This window comes from Ambystoma mexicanum, unplaced genomic scaffold (genome assembly GCF_040938575.1).
Source record: "Ambystoma mexicanum isolate Mex_15411 unplaced genomic scaffold, UKY_AmexF1_1 Mex_scaf92, whole genome shotgun sequence".
NCBI lineage: Eukaryota > Metazoa > Chordata > Amphibia > Caudata > Ambystomatidae > Ambystoma > Ambystoma mexicanum.
Genome location: NW_027182513.1, coordinates 872245 through 882260, shown reverse-complemented (window position 1 = coordinate 882260; position 10016 = coordinate 872245).

Below are 10016 nucleotides of genomic sequence, written 5' to 3'. Positions count from 1 at the left end.
TTGGATCCCAACCACTTTTTGGGAAAGAAGTTCACCAAGGGCAAGGTTTAACCCTTAGGCGAGAAGCCTCTAAATGAAATCTTGTTAAAAAGGCACACGGGACTGACATGATATGATATATATTGCACTGTGCTTAGACTTGCTGCATGTGGTTAGTTTTTAAAACATTTTTTTATTATATAACTTCAGCTCACCGTGCCCTGAAAGCGAACTGTCAGCACACCGAACTTTTGTTACAACAAAACAATTCATAATTTTCCACTTTTCCAAATCAAACAATGAAGAAACCCAAGGTAGCACAGTACTGAACTATCAATCGCCGAGGTGCCCCGCACACCTCATCCTCGCAGGATGTCACCGACAAGCACCGCCTGGGTCGATGCTGTGGTTTCGTCAACCTTGAACTTTTCATCAACGCCGTCGACTACAAGTTCACCTTCTTCGACGCCTCTCGACAATCCTTGGCTCCTGCTTTAAAGGGAATCACTCAAGAAGGATCCATCAACGCCTCATCGAAGAACTCTGCTCCACCAGGTACATTGGGGGGGGGGTAGAAACCTTATAGAAAGAAATAAGACTTATAGGACAATATATGGACTGGGCTTGTGATATATCTTTATTTTACAGGTTGCCCAAGTAGGGTGGGATCTCCACACAGAATTGTGTCTAGGTAACGGGGCCAGTATTCTGCCAATTGTTATAACCAACTGCTTTCCTCCTATGTCTATTGTTGGTTACCTATATTAAGTGATTTGTGTGACATTTAACCAGAGTACAGCTGATGCACTTTAATGAAATCTAATAATAATTGTGGTACCACTTAGAACTGAATATATTTGCCATGGTAGATTTACTGAGCACAAAGCGAGATATTGTGATAGTGTACATAACCTTGAATATTAATTATATAGAGACTGTGTTTTAACTAATACAGTGTGTGGACATTCTTTTGTGGGTGCTTGGGGACTACACTGTACTTAAGAACCAGCCTGCATCACCTTCTGAGAAGCTAGGCCTTGATTGCTCGTCCATTGCTACCGTAATAGAGAAACTTGGCTGGGGTCCTCTGTGCCTCTCCTCTACCATATAGAGAGCAGAAGTACAGACCCCTCGTCCAGTCTTTCAGTCCCACCCAAAGGTGTACCCACAACATACGATCGTTGGGAAGGCTCCAGACAGTCTGGTCGGCACTTTCCCACACTAGCAAATATAGAACTTCCACCCAACAGTCGGTCAGGGGGAAGGGACAGAGTTGGGGCTTCCCGGGTTTTCAGGAAAACCAAGGTAACAGGCGATGGAAGGCAAAAGGCCACGGGGGCCATCTTGTTTCCTATCAGGAATCAACTGATTCCTTGGGCAGGGCCTGGGTATCCCAAAATGGAGGATACTCAGAGCACCTGTCAAATTCAGCATGGAGCTGCCACCAGCCCATACCCTGCTCTGTGGGCCACCCCCAGGTGCCTAAACACATCCACTAGGGGCACAGGGTTGTACCCCCCACCCATGGGTGCTATAAGGGTATCCCATGGGTCTGTACACCAAACCAAAAACAGGAAGAGCTGCACCGCCAGGAGTCCCACATGAACTCCCGCGCGGAAAACACCACAGAACACACGATAAAAAGCAGTAAAGGACAAGGATACGGAGGCCCTGTCCCTCGGATGCATTTCCAGCATCACAGTCTTTGGGGCTTTTTGATAGTGAAAAAAACATCCACATAATGAGTTCCTGAAAATTGAATGCGCAGTTTCTGTTTTACCGTTTTTTCCAAGTGTCTGTCCGTATCACAATCCGTTTCTTGTGATTTCTGGGACTCAAAGTCACCAACGTCCTGCTGTGTAATTATTTTACTATTCCTATTCGATCGGCAGTCAGGCAGAAATAATACTCGTTTTTATATAGCTCACCCGAGGGCATGAAAGGGCTATAATAACAGTTGATATGTTACCCTCCGTCACCGTGTCTCACTCACTGTATTGACCTCAAAAGGATGAAAGGCTGAGTCGGCCAGCCGGGATTCGAAGCTGGGCCGGCAAGTGACGTGCAGGGACGAGCTCTGGGCTCACTGTGCTGTCCGACCAGCAACGTCATGGGTCAATCCGAGGCATGCAACCCCGTCTGATAACTGTGTGTTTCCTGGGCTGGCACATCTGCCAGATGATGCCAAGGCCTACAGCCGGGCCGCATGTTAGCCACTTGGCCAAGCCACCAGATGCCTCCAAAGCCAGCCAGATCAGCCCATCGCCTCACCAGGACGCGGCTGGGGCACTTTGATGGAACAGAGGAGCTTCGGAGAAAACTTAAACTGACGGGGATCATTTCCCCATGACATTGTAATTGGCTTTATCTTAGTTAAGTTTACATCAGCGTCTTTCTATGTAACGTTAAACCTGCCATGGTGTTCATCTCTTTGAATCCGTGGACATATTTGCTTTTATGGAAAAATTAACTTATAAAATTAAACCAAACATGATTAGGCTGTTTTCGGAAGAATGTAAAATATATATTTGGAAAGGCTAACGACATTTTATTTGTATTTGCCCTAATGGCATGTAAATTGAGCAGTTCTCTGTAGCAGATATGAACAGTTTTAGTACGTTCTTCAAGGTTTTGGTCGTCATTTTAATGTATGTTAAATGTGCTTCATGATTTGGAAATGCAGAGTGGTATTGTCCTACTGCTCAAGAAAATGAGTAACTCCGAAACGGTTCAAGTGCAATGATCACGAGAGCAAAAGCTGCCCCAGTGCAAAAATAGCCTTTCAACATTACAGTGCTGCAAAAATGCACGGAAGTCATATTTCTAGATTTCGGGTATATTAATGATAATTGCACTTGCACCTGTGCAACGTCTCGGTAATACCGGCACTTGCACCTGTGCAACGTCTCGGTAATACCGGCACTTGGGTAATACCGGCACTTGCACCTGTGCAACGTCTCGGTAATACCGGCACTTGCACCTGTGCAACGTCTCAACCGGCACTTGCACCTGTGCAACATCTCGGTAATACAGGGACTTGCACCTGTGCAACGTCTCGGTAATACCGGCACTTGCACCTGTGCAACGTCTCGGTAATACCGGCACTTGCACCCGTCCGTCTCGGTAATACCGGCACTTGCACCTGTCCGTCTCGGTAATACGGGCACTTGGGTAATACCGGCACTTGCACCTGTCCGTCTCGGTAATACGGGCACTTGGGTAATACCGGCACTTGCACCTGTGCAACGTCTCGATAATACCGGCACTTGCACATGTGCAACGTCTCGGTAATACCGGCACTTGCACCTGTGCAACGTCTCAACCGGCACTTGCACATGTGCAACAGCTCGGTAATACAGGGACTTGCACCTGTGCAACGTCTCGGTAATACCGGCACTTGCACCTGTGCAACGTCTCAGTAATACCGGCACTTGCGCCCGTTCGTCTCGGTAATACCGGCACTTGCACCTGTCCGTCTCGGCAATACCGGCACTTGCACCCGTCCGTCTCGGTAATACCGGCACTTGGGTAATACCGGCACTTGCACCTGTGCAACGTCTCGGTAATACCGGCACTTGCACCTGTGCAACGTCTCGGTAAAACCGGCACTTGCACCTGTGCAACGTCTCAACCGGCACTTGCACCTGTGCAACATCTCGGTAATACAGGGACTTGCACCTGTGCAACGTCTCGGTAATACCGGCACTTGCACCTGTGCAACGTCTCGGTAATACCGGCACTTGCACCTGTGCAACGTCTTGGTAATACCGGCACTTGCACCTGTCCGTCTCGGTAATACCGGCACTTGCACCTGTGCAACGTCTCGGTAATACCGGCACTTGCACCCGTCCGTCTCGGTAATACCGGCACTTGCACCTGTCTGTCTCGGCAATACCGGCACTTGCACCCGTCCGTCTCGGTAATACCGGCACTTGGGTAATACCGGCACTTGCACCTGTGCAACGTCTCGGTAATACCGGCACTTGCACCTGTGCAACATCTCGGTAATACAGGGACTTGCACCTGTGCAACATCTCGGTAATACCGGCACTTGCACCTGTGCAATGTCTCGGTAATACCGGCACTTGCACCTGTGCAACGTCTTGGTAATACCGGCACTTGCATCCGTTCGTCTCGGTAATACCGGCACTTGCACCTGTCCGTCTTGGCAATACCGGCACTTGCACCCGTCCGTCTCGGTAATACCGGCACTTGGGTAATACTGGCACTTGCACCTGTGCAACGTCTCGGTAATACCGGCACTTGCACCTGTGCAACGTCTCAGTAAAACCGGCACTTGCACCTGTGCAACGTCTCAACCGGCACTTGCACCTGTGCAACATCTCGGTAATACAGGGACTTGCACCTGTGCAACGTCTCGGTAATACCGGCACTTGCACCTGTGCAACATCTTGGTAATACCGGCACTTGCACCTGTCTGTCTCGGTAATACCGGCACTTGCACCTGTGCAACGTCTCGGTAATAACGGCACTTGCACCCGTCCGTCTCGGTAATACCGGCACTTGCACCTGTCCATCTCGGCAATACCGGCACTTGCACCTGTCCGTCTCGGTAATACTGGCACTTGGGTAATACCGGCACTTTCACCTGTGCAACGTCTCGGTAATACCGGCACTTGCACCTGTGCAACGTCTCAACCGGCACTTGCACCTGTGCAACATCTCGGTAATACAGGGACTTGCACCTGTGCAACGTCTCGGTAATACCGGCACTTGCACCTGTCCGTCTCGGTAATACAGGCACTTGCACCTGTGCAACGTCTCGGTAATACCGGCACTTGCACCTGTGCAACGTCTCGGTAATACCGGCACTTGCACCCGTCCTTCTCGGTAATACCGGCACTTGATTCCTTACCCAATGCACTCCTCGCCCAATCACCTTTGCAACCCGCCCTACACATCCGTTCCTATATAGGCATATGTTTCCTGCGTCTGGTTGCAAAGGATGGAATGCGCATGCCTCAGAGTGGCAAGAGTGGCACACAGCGTTCCATGTTTATTGCCAGGGTTGCCCACGTAAGGCAGCAAGGCTCATGAGGAACAATACATACCGCTCTCATGCCACACAAAGGAGGGCACCCTCGGGGAAGACTGCGATCCACTGATCCGGACCTCCTCGCCTCGCTCTCCCTCCACGCTTCCTTCTCCATGTACCCATGGTTTCATTTGGGTATGTTTTTTATAGCGCAGTGAATCTGGTCTTCAAGGTTCTTGGCCAGATAAAATGCAAGTTACAACCATAAGGGATTGGCACTAACCGTGAACTTCTTTTGTAAGCAAAAGCCGAGCTTGGGGCCATCTTGATGGCAAAAGGAGAGCTAAAGCCCTTCCTTCCACTTGCTCACAATCCTCCACCTTCCGCTCACATTACCACGAGTATCCTTTAACAGGCATTGGGGAATGTGTCCCCGTTTCTAGCTCTGAGGGGCCTTGTGTGCCACCTGGTGAGCACGCTGCAGCGCTGTTGGAGCTCGGGTTATCAGCCCCCCACCCCCCTTTACCACATATATGCATTGCGCACCCGGGCTTTTCTAGCTGTGAGGCGTACACTACGATATTATAAACACAACTTCCCATTCATTATCCCATGTTTATGTTCAGTATCAAAATGAAGGGCACTACAAGCCGCCAAAGGCTTCCATTGCTGCGCTGCATCTATTTTTCCAACAATGGTGCTCTCTCTGCAGGCTCTCGCCCTTTCTCTCTCCATGCTCAGGCTGTCATCTCTTTACACGCTGGTTCTCTCTCGATCTCCCCCCCCTCTATAACCCCCTCCTCACTCTCTCTCTCTCTCTCTCTCTCTCTCTCTCTGGCACTCCTTTCTGTACATAACTTGATGACGCAGCTTCTTCTCCAACTCTTATCTTTGCTCTCAGCCCTTACTTTTTCTCTCACCCTTCCTCTCACACTCACTTTTTCTCTTACTCTTTCACCCTTTCTCGCTCATCACCGATGGCGCCCTCTATCAATGGCTTCCTCCCTTGCTCTATTACCCTTCTCATTCCATTGCACACCTGCACCCTTTATCACATACTCCTTTAAAACGTTGCACTCTCCTTGCACCCTGGAGCCCATAAATGAAAATGCAAAGAACAACAGTACACACCAAAACTATTGGCATTGCCAATACTTGTTATGTTAACGTGCCCATCCCCTCATGAATCGAAACGTTTGAAAATGCCTAGAAACTTGGCTGTTCAATCCAAGATCTAATTCCAATGCATGTACATACCGACGCAGGTACCGTTGCTACCATCCTGTTCTGCTCACGGGTGCCGCTCTGCACGCCTGGTCTGACCAGGCGTGCAGAGTGGTACCCGCGTGCAGAGCTACAACTGCTAGAACTGTTTGTTTGTTTGTTTAGTATTTATTATGCGCACCGAACCCGAGAGTATAAGGGCGCAAAGGCATAAGAAAACGTACAGCTTGGTGCAGGTTACAATTTACATAGTGTTAGAAGTGAGCAAGGATTAAGCAGTGTGACAGTATAAATTAGCAGTATAGGAGTAACAATTGAGCAAGTTCAGCAGTATATACATCCAAAACAAATGTGTACATTCATTTGTCATTTGATTCTATTAACCAGCTGATCACGTTATGCCTGAATTTGGAAAAGGATTGTTCCATTCTCAGTGGCGTAGGTAGCTCGTACCACAGTTGGGCTGCTTTGACAGGAAAACTGGAGCCTCCAATAGTGGAGAGTTTGAATTGCGGTACCTGGAGGCGATTAGTATTAGCTAGTCTGGTTAGTCTAGAGGATGCTGTTCTAGAGAATCTGTCTGCTAGGTATTGTGAGGCTTGGTTATTTAGACTTTTGTATGTCAGGGAAGCGGTTTTAAGTCTAATTTTCTCATAGGTGGAGAGCCATTTGTGCTTCCTTCTTGTTTCAGAGATATGTTCTCTCTTAGGGATATTCAGTGCATTGTTTTGCATTGTTTTGCTGAATCTGTATTTTGTTGATGATGGATTATATCTTCCTCAGGGTGCTACATGGCTACTAGATACTTCTCAATGTGTTCAATGTCTTCTACCATACACCTTCCTCAGGGTGCTGCATGGCACTAGATGCTTCTCAATGTGTTCAATGTCTTCTACCATATATCTTCCTCTGGGTCCTGCATGGCTACTAGATGCTTCTCAATGTGTTCAATGTCTTCTGCCATATATCTTCCTCAGGCTCCTGCATGGCTACTAGATGCTTCTCAATGTGTTCAATGTCTTCTACCATATCTCTTCCTCTGGGTCCTGCATGGCTACTAGATGCTTCTCAGTGTGTTCAATGTCTTCTACCAAAGATCTTCCTCTGGGTCCTGCATGGCTACTAGATGCTTCTCAATGTGTTCAATGTCTTCTACCATATCTCTTCCTCTGGGTCCTGCATGGCTACTAGATGCTTCTCAATGTGTTCAATGTCTTCTACCATATCTCTTCCTCTGGGTCCTGCATGGCTACTAGATGCTTCTCAATGTGTTCAATGTCTTCTACCATATCTCTTCCTCTGGGTACTGCATGGCTACTAGATGCTTCTCAGTGTGTTCAATGTCTTCTACCAAAGATCTTCCTCTGGCTCCTGCTTGGCCACTAGATGCTTCTCAGTGTGTTCAATGTCTTCTGCCATATATCTTCCTCAGGCTTCTGCATGGCTACTAGAAGCGTCTCAATGTGTTCAATGTCTTCTACCAAAGATCTTCCTCTGGTTGCTGCATGGCTACTAGATGCTTCTCAATGTGTTCAATGTCTTCTTTCATATATCTTCCTCAGGGTCCTGCATGGCTACTAGATGCTTCTCAGTGTGTTCAATGTCTTGTACCATATATCTTCCTCTGGCTGCTGTGTGGCTAGTAGATGCTTCTCAATGTGTCCAATATCTTCCTCAGGGGTGCTGCATGGCTACTAGATGCGTCTCAATGTTTTCAATGTCTTCTGCCATATATCTTCCTCAGGCTCCTCCATGGCTACTAGAAGCTTCTCAATGTGTTCAATGTCTTCTACCGAAGATCTTCCTCTGGCTGCTGCATGGCTACTAGATGCTTCTCAGTGTGTTCAATGTCTTCTTTCATATATCTTCATCAGGGTGCTGAAAGGCTACTTGATGCTTCTCACTGTGTTCAATGTCTTCTACCATATACCTTCCTCAGGGTCCTGCATGGCTAGTAGAAGCTTCTCAGTGTGTTCAATGTCTTCTACCATATACCTTCCTCGGGGTGATACATGGCTACTAGATGCTTCTCAATGTGTTCAATGTCTTCTACCAAAGATCTTCCTCTGGCTGCTGCATAGCTACTAGATGCTTCTCAATGTGTTCAATGTCTTCTTTTATATATCTCCCTCAGGGTCCTGCATGGCTACTAGATGCTTCTCAGTGTGTTCAATGTCTTCTGCCATATATCTTCCTCTGGCTGCTGTGTGGCTAGTAGATGCTTCTCAATGTGTCCAATATCTTCCTCAGGGGTGCTGCATGGCTACTAGATGCGTCTCAATGTTTTCAATGTCTTCTGCCATATATCTTCCTCAGGCTCCTCCATGGCTACTAGAAGCTTCTCAATGTGTTCAATGTCTTCTACCGAAGATCTTCCTCTGGCTGCTGCATGGCTACTAGATGCTTCTCAGTGTGTTCAATGTCTTCTTTCATATATCTTCATCAGGGTGCTGAAAGGCTACTTGATGCTTCTCACTGTGTTCAATGTCTTCTACCATATACCTTCCTCAGGGTCCTGCATGGCTAGTAGAAGCTTCTCAGTGTGTTCAATGTCTTCTACCATATACCTTCCTCGGGGTGATACATGGCTACTAGATGCTTCTCAATGTGTTCAATGTCTTCTACCAAAGATCTTCCTCTGGCTGCTGCATAGCTACTAGATGCTTCTCAATGTGTTCAATGTCTTCTTTTATATATCTCCCTCAGGGTCCTGCATGGCTACTAGATGCTTCTCAGTGTGTTCAATGTCTTCTACCATATATCTTCCTCTGGCTGCTGTGTGGCTAGTAGATGCTTATCAATGTGTCCAATATCTTCCTCAGGGGTGCTGCATGGCTACTAGATGCTTCTCAATGTTTTCAATGTCTTCTGACATATATCTTCCTCAGGCTCCTGCATGGCTACTAGAAGCTTCTCAATGTGTTCAATGTCTTCTACCGAAGATCTTCCTCTGGCTGCTGCATGGCTACTAGATGCTTCTCAGTTTGTTCAATGTCTTCTTTCATATATCTTCGTCAGGGTGCTGAAAGGCTACTTGATGCTTCTCACTGTGTTCAATGTATTGTACCATATACCTTCCTCAGGGTCCTGCATGGCTAGTAGAAGCTTCTCAGTGTGTTCAATGTTTTCTACCATATACCTTCCTCGGGGTGCTACATGGCTACTAGATGCTTCTCAGTTTGTTCAATGTCTTCTTTCATATATCTTCGTCAGGGTGCTGAAAGGCTACTTGATGCTTCTCACTGTGTTCAATGTATTGTACCATATACCTTCCTCAGGGTCCTGCATGGCTAGTAGAAGCTTCTCAGTGTGTTCAATGTTTTCTACCATATACCTTCCTCAGGGTCCTGCTTGGCTAGTAGAAGCTTCTCAGTGTGTTCAATGTTTTCTACCATATACCTTCCTCGGGGTGCTACATGGGTACTAGATGCTTCTCAATGTGTTCAATGTTTTCTTTTATATATCTTCCTCAGGGTCCTGCATGGCCACTAGATGCTTCTCAGTGTGTTCAATGTCTTCTACCATATATCTTCCTCTGGCTGCTGTGTGGCTAGTAGATGCTTCTCAATGTGTCCAATATCTTCCTCAGGGGTGCTGCATGGCTAGTAGATGCTTCGCAATGTTTTCAATGTATTCTACCATACACCTTTCTCAGGGTGCTGCATGGCTACTAGATGCTTCTCAATGTTTTCAATGTATTCTACCATACACCTTTCTCAGGGTGGGTGCTGCATGGCTACTAGATGTTTCTCAATGTGTTCAATGTCTTCTACCATGTATCTTCCTCAGGGTGCTGCATGGCTACTAGATGCTTCTC